General features: G+C 34.8%; 1 protein-coding gene across 3 annotated transcripts in view; it reads right to left on the bottom strand.

The window, feature by feature from the left end:
* The window catches only part of sgcg (sarcoglycan, gamma), a 525,990-nt gene that overhangs the window by 458,423 nt on the left and 53,521 nt on the right, over positions 1-14,046 (bottom strand). The window contains exon 1 of one of the 3 annotated variants that reach the window (XM_039745445.1): positions 1,577-1,662. The exons of 1 other annotated variant lie outside the window; for it this stretch is intronic. The gene's annotated coding sequence lies outside the window, so the exon portion shown is untranslated. Of the gene's footprint in view, positions 1-1,576; positions 1,663-14,046 lie in introns of those variants that run through there. One more of the 3 variants, XM_039745446.1, reaches the window with a different exon arrangement.

Genomic DNA, 14,046 nt, shown 5'->3' with positions numbered 1-14,046 from the left:
TGTGTGTCCCTGAGAGTCACTCATCTTGTCACAGGGGAATGTTAGATCTTAGTTGCTCAGAGAAGCTTTCAAAGCTTTTCTAACTTAGTTTACCTAGTTCTCTATGTTGAATTGTAAAAATTGATCTCATTATTAGTTACAGTTTAGCAGCATTATTTGTATGCAGGATGAAAACCCTACTCATTATGCCTTGAAGAGTTATGTAAATTTATTCACATTTTTTAAAGTTTTGAAAGACTAGAGTACCATGTATTTTATTTCATTCTCTTTAGATATGAAATTATATCCACGAGTATAAAAATTGTATATAATACAACAAAAAAATTAAGCGACTTGGGAGAAATGGAAAAGTAAACCCAGCTAGGGCTTCTCTAACTACACCACAAAGCTGAAAGAAAACAGAGAACATTCTTTAGCTGACATTTCATCAGAAGCATGCCTTAAAATATAAGCAATATTTTTCATTTGAGGTTCAGTTCAGAAATAATATCCTACTTTATTTAAGCCAAAACAGAGCCTTCTTTTTTTCTAAAAACAACTAGTACAGTGGAAAATATAAAAACTAAGCTTGCCAAATGAGTAATAAAGTTGATTTAAAAGAAAAAAAAAACTTTTCCTCAGACTTAGCCAGAACAGTCTGCAGTAGCAGAACATGATCATAATTTATGATACATAACGGAAAACTAAAAAGTAATTTATATATTGTATATACTAAACAAGGATGTGCTGCAAAGTAGGCAACAGAGAATCAAAAGATTAACATCCTTTAAAATTTATGGAAAAAGGGACTAATTTTTAAAAATTATTAAAACAAATGTGTCATTGGGCGATTCATTTTATTCAAAAGGACTACGGAAATCAAATCTTGCATGCCTTCACAATTTAATCCAAAAATTCTTCAATACGCTTTCTTTTTATTTTTATTAGGTTGCAATTGGTCTGCTATTCTACAGCCACATTTTGTTAGGGCAACACCCATTTATATCTGCAGCTAAAAATATACTGTGAGGTAAATTAAGAAGTTCCAGATCTACTGAATAAAATGAATCCTCTCATCCTTGTAGCAAGCCATTACAGGACATTTGGGTTATATTTAAGTTTGAGAAAGGTAAACTTCAACTTTATTTTACAAAGGAAACTACTTGTTAGATAAATGACATCTGTAAAAAACAAAAGAAGAAGCAAATACAAAAACTAAAAGAACAAACAAATACAGTAAGTAACCGGTCCTAGTATATAATTACCATATATAACACTTTTTTCATTACTTAATGCATTACAGTATAAAATGACAGCTTGGGAACAAAGTTACTCCATTAGGATTGTTTTGTTCAAAGATGTCTTTGAAATTCAAATGTTTATACCTATGACATAAATAGGAGCACAGCGCAATACACTTCCTCACAGACAATAACCCCTTTAAACACAACTTAGAGTACCAGTTATGAAACTGAGTTTAATTGTTCAAACTGACTGTTTTCACTGTGCAAAATAAAAATCAAAACCAAAACTAGAACCAAACCAAAGTATTGGTTTAGACAATACGAAAAAAAAGTCAGGACTGAGTTCTCCCTACCCTGCTTGTTCTTGTTCAATTGTTTCTCCTCCGAGTTTAAGCTGCTCCTCTTTTTCAGCCGCTGAGCACTTCACTGTCTAACAGACATTGAACAGCTGCATGCCATAAATTTAACTCTGGCATGGAAATAACTAATCACGAGGTTACCAAAGGATTACTGTTTTCCTTGTATGCTATATGTGAATCTTTTTCTCAGTTTATATCTGGAATATGAAACATAAAGCTGTAAAATGTCATATTTGAATAGGTTTTTTATTTAAATTAAGAAACATTGTCTCTATAAGCAACACTGATTGTGATGTATATGAAACAACAAACTGCTTATAGTTTTGCTTAAAGGTCATCTACACAAAATATAAAGACTTTTCCAGAGAAATTAGGTTTGAAAGCCAAGAAACATGTAAGAGTTTAATAAATGATTTAAAATGAAAACAAAAAAAAACATCCCCAATGAGCTAACACATTTTGACAAGCCAGCAGTAAATGAGCAAAGAATCTCATAAACAGCATTACAAAGCTGTTCCTTTATGACATTCTTTCAAAGAGTTTCACTTGGGTCAACCTCAAAATACTATTAACAACATTACATCTACTAAACTACAAAGAAGAGAATTTAAAAAATGCAATAAAAAGGTTCGGTTTCTTAATATTGTTGCTGTAAACTTTGTGACCCCTTTTATTCTATTTTTAGGCTATGATCAATTGGTTTCTTGAACTATTACAGTCACAAAAACTTATTTCAGCAGCAGAAATCAATCTATTTGACACCAGTCCACTGCAGCACCGACTCATACAGTCAGTGAGTCATTGTCCAACCCGCTATATCTTAACTCAGGGTCACGGGGGTCTGCTGGAGCCAATCCCAGCCAACACAGGGCGCAAGGCAGGAACAAACCCCAGGCAGGGCGCCAGCCCACCACAGACCAACTCATACAGCTTAATTTATTGTGTGTTATTTACTTAACAGTCATATTTTTGGATAAATTGTGAGTAATGTGTGGTGTGCTGATTATGGAATGCAAAAGCATAATCGACAGGCCTTGCTGTTTAGCATAAAGTAACATTTTTATACTGGATGAAGATACTGGAACAAACAAAGGGAGCAGCTGCCCTACTACATGAGAGTGTAAACCAAGAGCATACGTGGAAAGGCTTTATTTTAAAACCAAGGAAACAACTATACCATACCTTGAACAGCTTCATCAATGGCAAAGTAGTGATAAAGTAAGGATGGGTAACTAAAAGACTTATTACTCTTAATAAAGGTGGCTTTTCTAAAAACTAATCAAACTAACAATTAATTAAGCTAAAAATAAGTTTATTTTAACATAATTCTTCACATTGTAGGGGACAGAGGAAGACTTGCATTTGAAAAAGCAGAGAAAAGCTGCTTTGACAAATTAACAGCCATCATCCTCCCAGAAAGCCAAGATCTGAAGCAGAAATTAGTGAAAAATGGACCCGTGCCCCCCCCCTGCATTTACAGTATGTATCGGTTTTGCACTTGTCTTATGTACTGTACACCCTTTTGGAAAAACAACCTCAAATATTTACCTATTCTTGTTTATTAAGTGTAAAACTTTGCTAAAGCTTGTGAAAACTGTAATGCTTAAATGCACTGATCAAATTTAACATAAAAACAGCTGGATAAGAGTGTATGCTCTTGTCCTGGGTAACAGTGAGAGGTGCCTTCATTACAAACACAGTCATTCAGGTTAAGAATTCCAAGAAGTACAACTGTGCATGTGCAGGATAATAGTGAAGTTACCTTGGCATCTGGAAGATAAACTACTAAATAAGACACTATCCCTGGTAAGTGGGCTGGTAACTTTGGGGAGAGAGAGAGAAAATCACTACTGTGACATTTTTTAGCCCAAAATTTAAAAGAACACATTTTTAAACCATAATAACAAAAGAACAATATAAACTGCACACTGGGTGTTGCCAAACCCAGCCACCTTGAGAGAAAGTGCCATCCTTCACGTGTTGTGTGCTTATGGTATTACTGACAATGAGGATATTACAGTGTTTATTTCTATACAACATATCATTGCACTTACACAACTAGACAAATGAAGTTTCAAGTTGTTTTGTTTTGACTCCTTGTGAAAGGGGCAAACAAGAATAACAGTGTTTTCACTGTTACCTTGTAGTTCTAGTAGACGGGATTAATGTACCTATCCAGTCACTGTCTTTGTTGAGGTTGCATCTGTCTCCTTTGTTCTATATGAATTCTTTATGAGTACTCACATTTAAGTTTTTTCTAACCTGGACATATGCATGTTGAGACTCAGTGTCAATCATGTCATGGAAACAGCATGATTCATACATAGTGTGAGTGAAGAGACACAGACATTTTTTTATACAATCTGTAAAAAAGAAAACAAAATCATTGTCCTGAATTGAACAAGTCTGACAATAAATGTAAATTTCAGTAAAAGAGAAATAAATCGGAAAACCATATTTTTTTTCAAAATGTTTTCTGATCAAAAATGCTCTCTGTGCATATGGCCTTTTTAAGAATTCATTGTACAACTGCAAAGTAAGAAAAAACGTTAATTCTAAGTGAAATATAGTTCCTTGTACAGTGGTAATTCGTGACAAATTAACTAATATTTTCTCTAAACTTTCACAAATTCAAGTGCTATCTTTTAATGTACTTTGAACACAAATGTTTCAAATCCCTTGTCATTACCTTTACAGAAAATAATGTCAAACACTCTGTGACACTGTAGGTGCATTTGCATATAATGCAAAAAGCACCTACTGTGATAGCCATGTATGTCAGTCTGTTCACAAGAGACAGCTCATTTCATGTTGTTGAAATTTGCCACGCTTGTTCTAAGTGGAAATTTATTGAGATATTTTTATTGAGGTATATTGAATAGAGCGAAATATACAAAGTGGTGAAATTTTTGAAACTCCCATTCTCATTCCCATTCTTGAGCTCGTCTTTCTTAAACCAGACAAACGTTCTGTGCAACTTGAAATACAGATTGATTTGGTATAGTAAATGGCAACAGGTTGATACCCTGCCATAAGGTGTCTGAACTAATTAATTACACAGGAAAGGTGCAGCTCCTATAATTAAGATAAACACAGGTAGGGTTAAGAAAAAAGGAACAGCAGATGTTATGGGGGCAAAAGATCACGGCTACAGTTTTTAGTGTGCACAAAGACGCTGATTGTGCTGCAGATGGCAAGGACAAAGCAAAACGACAGCTTGTACTGTGTTCACAGAGTTGCTTAGTGGTAAAACCTATGATTAGGGTCACATTCTATCCGTGCCTGTAGAACTGCTTTTGCTGTGTACCTTGAGGCAGAAATTAAAATCTTTAAGATTAGTGTCACCTTTGGTGTTCCTATTATTCTACAATAAATCAGTTCCTTTTGACAGTTTTAGGTATTTGAATAATTTGAATTAATTATTTGTTTTTTATAATTATTAAATGCTAGACAGGGGTACTCTGTCTAGTCATTTTTCTCCTTCCATGGAGTCATATTGATTGTGATTTTATACTAGCATTGATCATTTTGCAATGATAGTTTTATTTCTTTTTGTAATTTCTCTTTATTGTTGATATGTTAGAATTTAGTGAGTAACTGAGTGGTATGGAATTGGTACTGTAGTTGAGAAAGAGGGGATCATATTTAGTGTCCTAGATGGCTATTGGGTGGTTATTGTGGTTTTTATTTTTTGTTATTAAAAGAAAAAAAACTTTTATATCTTTAAATTTAAAAAGTTTCATTATATAATAATATTTCTCTCACACTGTATATTATCAGCAAAGCTTCAGACCTACTCTCCATCCTGGACTAAATTAGTCTGCAATTTTACCTTGATATTTTAACATTTTATCTCTCTATCAGGCTACCTCTTTAAAAAAAAAATATGTTTAAGAAATGTGATCAACAGTCATAGACTGTTCACAACTAACAATAGCACATCAATCAATATCATTCTTAAACCACTTGAATCAGACTCTGCTGTTTAAAAAAGCTATTAGGCCACTCACAAGTGTATTTGGGCTACATTTTTAACTCAATGGTATTGTAAAGTGCTGTAAAAAGCATGTATTTACCATAGTCTGTTAATTTGTGAAACTGTATGTATTATATGAATATAACTTTATTTTTACAAAAACATTTAATAAACAAAAATGTGCAAATGAATTATTTGATGAAGTAACTAAAAATGTAAAATGCACCACCTTTCAAATCAAATCAGTTAAATAAGTCTCAGAATGTACCTGAATGTTATGCCACACACCTTTTAAAGTGAGCCGCTGCCATGTAAATGTTGCAAGCTATTGGATGTTTAAGGTTAGGGTTACCTACTTGATTCTTCTCTATGCCTTTTCATATTATAATATTAGACTAGTTTCTTATAAAATATGGTGTTTAAAACATTTTAATATACTTCCAACCTATCACATAGTTACATGTTTTATATTTTCTTTGTATTTATTTTACTGACCAATATTTATTTTCAAAATTGTAATATTGTTTATAGAGACCTTGAGAAGGTGCATGTTGTCAATAGCACAGTTTGAGTTAAATATTAAGAATTTAAGAAACATCAGAAATGCAAAGGAAAAGTAAAGGAAAATAAAAAGCAAATTCAATAAACATTGTACATAAATCTGTAAAAGAAGAAATAAATGAAATGCCTAAAGTAGAAGAAAAACCTAGTTCTGAGTTTTTACAGATTTTAAGCCAGATCTACCATAGGCTCTCGATGTAGAAAAGAATAATAAAACTCCAGGGATTTCATAAGCCAAGCTGAAAGAAATGAAAGACGCTACTTAAAACATTTATTAAGCATATTCCAGAAAATTAGAGAAGTATCGGAAGACTTGAATATTGCCAATGTACCAGTACAGTATTCTACAAGACGGGATACCAAATGAATCCTAGCGATTATAGATTCATAAATCTTACTTCAACAACAAATTATGTAACAATGATATGAAATAAAATAAAAGAGTATCTGCACATAAATAATACTCTACATAACAGGCAGAATGTGTTTATGAGAAGGATATCTTGCTAAAACAATTTCTTGAATGGGCAACTAGGATAGTAGACAAATGCAAAGCATATCATGTAAAGCCTTTGATACAGTTTCACATCAAAGATTAACCTTGAAGTTAGAATCTGTTAACATTAGAGGTATCTTATAAAACTGGATTTCAGGCAAAATGAACTTTATAATCATAAATAAAAGGAGAGAGATACTGTCTTAAATGAAACAGCATCTGAAAAGGATTTGTGGGTTTCCGTTGACATTGTTTCATGGTTTAGGCAAAATTATTTTGTAAAGGCTGTGGAATGTAAATTAAGGTATTTTATGCTCAGAGTGTATAATGCAAAAGTAAGACCATATCTGAAATACTGTTGGTAGTTCCGATTTTCATGCTACAAAAAAAAACATAGTAGACATTAGAAGCTATGTAGGGGAGAGCAGCCAACTGCACCCCAGCTTTAAAGGACATGGCTTACACTGACTTTGTTATGACGGCTGCCAAAACATGGAAAGGGAAACGAATAAAAAAATCCTGGCCACAAAAAATCCCTTTTTTATGCTCGACCACCATCAAATACAATTAGAGTATGAACACAATTAACAAAACACAAGCAGGACCTACTGCAACTAACAGAAGAAGTTGAATGAAAAATAGTAAGAACAATAGAACACTTAACATAGTCCAAACTAAAACAAAACATTAAAAAAAAAAAAGGTACAAAAACAGAATACAAAAACACATACAAAAAGTTTTATAATGTAATATAACAGATAGGTTAGGGAAACTACTGTAAATCTTTTTGTTCTTTTTGAGCAGAGAAGGCAGTGTGATGACCTAATCCAGGTCTTCAAAATTCTCAGAGATATCAACAAAGCTGATCCTGCAGAATTCTTTGAATTAAACATTGAATCATATGCTGAAGAACAATGGTGGAAATAAAGAGGAAATGTTTTAAGACTGATGCCAGAAATCACTACTTAATGCAAAGAGTCATATAAATCTGAAACAAACTACAAATTTGCACAGAGGAAGCAGAAACTTTGACCACTTTTAAAAAGTATACTGTATAAATGAGAAATTGGGACAACTTAGGTATTATCTAACCAAATCAGCTTTATAGACTGGATGACCTTCCCTTCTTTGTAAATCTTATATTCTTATCTATGATAACAAAAAATGATTTACAACTCAAAATGAAAGCAAAAGAAGTTAATTTGAACTTGGTCTAAGTTGATTTTAAGACAGACGCCCAGCAATCAGTCCTTAATTGTGTAATTAGTCATGTATGTAAGGCTATGAAATGATCATGTGCCTGCAGGCTAGCATTGTGGAAAACTCCTGAAATACAACTTAATGGCCAACTAAAGACATGGTTTCACCACCGCATATACAACCTATCGACGTTAACCAGATAAATAACCAAGTGATTAGATTGCTTCCTGGAGAAAGCCACGTCTTTCTAAGTACTGACAGTGTTGATTCTGAACACGAAACTGAGCATCTTAATTTCCCATCAGAATATTTAAACACTATTAACCCGGCCGGATTACCACAACACAATCTTAACCTTAAAGTTGGGACAAAATTACCTTTTAAACTTAAACGACGCCAATTTCCCATTAAGGCTGCATTTGCCATGACGATCAACAAATCCCAAGGACAAACCATGGACAAAGTAGGGATTTACCTATCTGAGCCTGTATTTGGACATAGACAAATTTATGTTGCCTTTTCAAGAGTCCGGCATTCATGTGACGTTCAAGTGAAGGTTTCTCCATACCAGGGAGAGCTAATTCAAGGACAGGAAACCATCTTTACCAAAAATATTTATAAGGAAATTTTTGATTAACTATTTTGAATTTACTATTTTATGAATTTTTTGTTTCCAATTTAATTCATTTAAACCTTTGCACTCCGATACTTGTTTTACTTATAAGTGCAGCAACTTAAAGACATTTTAGACTTAAATGATATAACAATTACATTTCAATTTTAGTTTTAATAAATTGGTTAATTTTAGTACAAATATATTTATTTAATTAAATGAAAACTTTCCCAGGACACTCCCACCCTCCATCATTTTTCATCCCTCCTAAGATCGGAGGGAACAGAAAGCGATTGCCATTTTTGGATTTGCAATTCTTTAGAGAATCAGGGGTTTACTGAGAAATAAAATCAGTGCGGCCAGAATGTTGCACATAGCATCTAGAACTACTATTTCTCCCTTTGTAGAGAAAGGACCACAAAGCCACCTCACAAATTTTGAATGTCCCACTGACAGCCTCCTGCTGCAAAAAATAAGCACAGTGATTAGTGTAAAGACAAGTGTTACAGGCCACCACATTCCAATGCAAATACCCCCCACACTGAGACTAACTTTAGACATTAAATGCCCTCTCACTCCCACCATGACATACTCCGGTATCATCAATACTAAGTTGAGACAGAAAGAAGAGCAATTTTCAACACCCCTTCAATCATAATTAACCTCTGAAACCTTAGATGTCAGAAATTTGCTTACAACTTCAAAATAAAGCACAAGCTAACTATTTCTTCAACAAAAGGGAATTCATACGTTTGATTGTTTGATTTCCCAGGAATAAACATAGACCGAATATCTTCTTAATTTGCGGTCTCAAAGCAACATATCTGGGATACATTTCATACAATAGCCTTTTAAAAATGTTGAGTCAAGTAATCATTATAAATCATAAATATTGCCATCATACACCCACACTTCTTTAGCCAGGATCTTAACCTACTTTACAAAGACCATCTAAATCTAGTAAACCTTATGCCCTCAAAAGACAATAAACTAATGGAAAATGTAAGGAGATAATTGATTTTAACCTTAATAGTATAACAAACTGTACAGAGCAAGGTTTTATACACAAAGAGCTCTTGCTCTGGATAAGCAGGTTTGGAAGATGATAAATAAATGGAAGGGCACTGCTGGTTCTTCAGTTTTGCATGTAGTACTATGTGTTGTCTCAACATATTTCTTAGTAGAAGTGAGGCAAAGGAGTCCCAGTATATGAAATAAAACACTGCTTCCTTCCTAGAGTGAAGAATCATTTGAACCTTTTCTTTGTCTTTCATTTTGAAATATCTAGTCTCCTGATTTTATAATGAGCTTGTTTAATAAATCTTATTTTGATGACTAGTAAATTAAATACAAGGATCGGGCATGTGATAATTCTTTAACTAAAGTCTAAATACCGGCATAAGTGAACCTTACTTTTGACTTACCAGTACCAGTACCAGTCATAACCTAGAGCCACTACTACTGAGTATAGAAAGTAGACAGTATGATATACATTTCATGGCAGTGCTCTTCATGGAGAACAAAAGCAAAAGAGGACAAAAATATACAAACATGATGTGCCCATGATGAGTCGAAAACCTATCACAACATTCAACAGACTCTATTGAGAAAGGTGACTTTATATACCATTCATCTGTCAGTTTCTCTGACAAGCATTGGAAACATTACTACCTGTAAGGTCTGAGGGCAGCCTCACTTTTGTTATAATGACAAAAAACTAGAACCATGACAAACCAAATTAACATTTAAAGATATCTGGAAATGTATTTAAAATATCCTAAATTGAACTACAGATATCTGAAAATACATCAATTTAAAGATATCTTAAACACACTTTAAGATATTTCCAATAGATTTCAACATATCTTCAAATAATAGACTGTTCATTATGAGATATCTCAATCACAGTTTTTGTGCATTTAAAATAAATTCTTGTCCATTTTCACTGCTATCAGAAATTCATTTAAGGATATCTCAAATGCATTTCAAGATGTCTTAAAATTGTCAGGAAATCCCATGGAAGAAATAGGATGTTTTGCAGAAACTGATTTTCAGTTACTGCAAAATGAATTTCTGGCATATTAAAATGCCTTGAAGGTCAATTTGGAATATCTCAAAGTGTAATTGACATATCTTACAATGGTCAGGCAGTTATTTTAACATATCTGAACATGTATTTGAGTAATGTTGAAATGCATTTTGAGATATCTATAAATGTCAGTTTGGCTTGCCACATAAAAACTTCCAGTTGTGGTGTTCCTAAACCTTTTTACCTTCAGTAGCCCTTAAAATGAGCATGCTCTCACTGAAGCGGCTTCCCTTTAGGGACCATATACGCCCGTGTACTGTAGTTTTCCAGCATTTGTTTGACATTTTCAAGCATATTATTGGTGTTTTGTGTTTTTTAAGTTTTTTTTAGGCATTTTCAAGCATTTTACAGCAATTTTCAAACATTTTAGCAGGTGTTTTTTAACCTAGTATCTTGCATGGAAAGTGTTTGACATTTTCTATTACCATTTTGTGATTTGTTAAGTTTTCTAGTGTTATTGTTTTCTAGGTGATTGTTATGTCTCCAGAATGTCTTCTATGACTATGATGCTTTATTAATCCTGGCAATCACAGGTACTGAAAATGAAAGTTACATTGAGGAGGTATCCTAAGCGTTGTGAGCAAAGACATTGGGTTCACACTGTTCTGCAGGAAAGTGAGCCTAGAGGACAATTCTGGACTCTCTATGAAGAACTCAGGCAGCATTCTGAAAAATTCAAAGATTACACTCAGATATTGATAAGTACTTAATTAAATATGTAATAGTGTCTTTTTAATATGTACAAAAGCTTCTCCCTGACACTAAAAAAATATTATTTACTGTACAGTAATTCCTCCTCGATCCATATGTTTGTATGGTTATTTTTATATATTTTAAGTCCTTAGAAACTCTCCCACACTGTTTATAAATATTCTCCGCACAGTTATATAGTAAACCCTCGTTTATCGCAGTTAATCTGTTCCAGACTATACCACAATAAATGAAATTCCACGAAGTAGGATTCTTTATTTATAAATCTAATATTTTCGCAGTTAGAGCATAGAAAACGTGTTTATGACCTTCTAAATACGTTTTTTAACATTATTAGAGCCCAATAGACATGAAATAACACCCTTTAGTCAAAAGTTTAAACTGTGCTCCATAACAAGACAGAGATGACAGTTCTTTCTCACAATTAAAATAATGCAAACATATCTTCCTCTTCAAAGGAGTGAGCGCGTCAGGAGAAGAGAATGTCAGAGAGAGAGAGAGAGAGAAAAGTAAACAATCAAAAATCAATAGGGCTGTTGGGCTTTTAACTATGCGAAGCAGAAGCACCGTGAAAAAGCGGCAGCAAGGAAGGGAGCAACGTGAAGGTAGTCAGCATTTTTTAGAGGAGCGTTCGTATCTTCTAAGGAAACGGCCTCTGTGCAAACAGCCCCTCTGCTCACACCCCCTTCTTCAGGAGCAGAGAATGTCAGACAGAGTGAGAGAGACAGAGAAAAGAAAACAATCAAAAATCAGTACATTTTGTTAGAGCTTTAAAGTGTGCGAAGCACCGCACGGGAAACATATCGTATATCATTGAGGAGTTTTATTTAATACGTAATACGTGCTCTGATTAGGTAGCTTCTCAGCCATCCGCCAATAGTGTCCCTTGTATGAAATCAACTGGGCAAACAAACTGAGGAAGCATGTACAATAAATTAAAAGACCCATTGTCGGCAGAAATCCGCAAACCAGCGAAAAATCCATGATATATATTTAGATATGCTTACATTTAAAATCCGCGATGGAGTGAAGCCGCAAAAGTCGAAGCGCGATATAGCGAGGGATCATTGTATATTGTTATTTTGCAAATATGTTCCTTGCTGCTGTCAGTTCAATTTTTCCATGTGCTCTGGTCATCTAGTGACACCTGTTGAGGGAACGGTGAATCATGTGCAATCAAGTGACAAGTACTGAGCAGAATTAATAGGTATACATTTAATCCTGCATGTGCTGATGGGTAAAGTTAAAGTTTAAGGTTACAGGGAGCCAGTGATTATCCCAGTAGTAGTGGTTATAAGGCAAGAAGCAAACATGGTTGACAGCATGCAAGCATACTTTGAAGGTCTCTATCACACAGTCAATAACAAACAAGTATTCTGCATGCAACTCGGTAACACAAACCTATAAATAAAGTAATAATGTAGCTCTCTACACTCACCTAAAGGATTATTAGGAACACCTGTTAAATTTCTCATTAATGCAATTATCTAATCAACCAATCACATGGCAGTTGCTTCAATGCATTTAGGGGTGTGGTCCTGGTCAAGACAATCTCCTGAACTCCAAACTAAATGTCAGAATGGGAAAGAAAGGTGATTTAAGCAATTTTGAGCGTGGCATGGTTGTTGGTGCCAGACGGGCTGGTCTGAGTATTTCACAATCTGCTCAGTTACTGGGATTTTCACGCACATTCATTTCTAGGGTTTACAAAGAATGGTGTGAAAAGGGAAAAACATCCAGTATGCGGCAGTCCTGTGAGGCGAAAAAGCCTTGTTGATGCTAGAGGTCAAAGGAGAATGGGCCGACTGATTCAAGCTGATAGAAGAGCAACTTTGACTGAAATAACCACTCGTTACAACCGAGGTATGCAGCAAAGCATTTGTGAAGCCACAACACGCACAACCTTGAGGCGGATGGGCTACAACAGCAGAAGACCCCACCGGGTACCACTCATCTCCACTACAAATAGGAAAAAGAGGCTACAATTTGCATGAGCTCACCAAAATTGGACAGTTGAAGACTGGAAAAATGTTGCCTGGTCTGATGAGTCTCGATTTCTGTTGAGACATTCAAATGGTAGAGTCAGAATTTGGCGTAAACAGAATGAGAACATGGATCCATTATGCCTTGTTACCACTGTGCAGGCTGGTGGTGGTGGTGTAATGGTGTGGGGGATGTTTTCTTGGCACACTTTAGGCCCCTTAGTGCCAATTGGGCATTGTTTAAATGCCACGGGCTACCTGAGCATTGTTTCTGACCATGTCCATTCCTTCATGACCACCATGTACCCATCCTCTGATGGCTACTTCCAGCAGGATAATGCACCATGTCACAAAGCTCGAATCATTTCAAATTGGTTTCTTGAACATGACAATGAGTTCACTGAACTAAAATGGCCCCCACAGTCACCAGATCTCAACCCAATAGAGCATCTTTGGGATGTGGTGGAACGGGAGCTTCGTGCCCTGGATGTGCATCCCACAAATCTCCATCAACTGCAAGATGCTATCCTATCAATATGGGCCAACATTTCTAAAGAATGCTTTCAGCACCTTGTTGAATCAATGCCATGTAGAATTAAGGCAGTTCTGAAGGCGAAAGGGGGTCAAACACCGTATTAGTATGGTGTTCCTAATAATCCTTTAGGTGAGTGTAGTTATTTGTTATATATATTTTGAAACAGTGTGATCTTGTGGCACCAGTGTTCATACCATGAATTAGGGAATCCATTCCCGGGAATTTGTGACTCCCGGTCATGACACAGTGCACGGGCATCTCACATGTGAACGGTTTTAGAACGACCGACACTTATTTTTAA

This window comes from Polypterus senegalus, chromosome 2 (genome assembly GCF_016835505.1).
Source record: "Polypterus senegalus isolate Bchr_013 chromosome 2, ASM1683550v1, whole genome shotgun sequence".
In the NCBI taxonomy this organism is placed as follows: domain Eukaryota; kingdom Metazoa; phylum Chordata; class Cladistia; order Polypteriformes; family Polypteridae; genus Polypterus; species Polypterus senegalus.
This window is presented reverse-complemented; position numbering and strand designations above follow the sequence as displayed.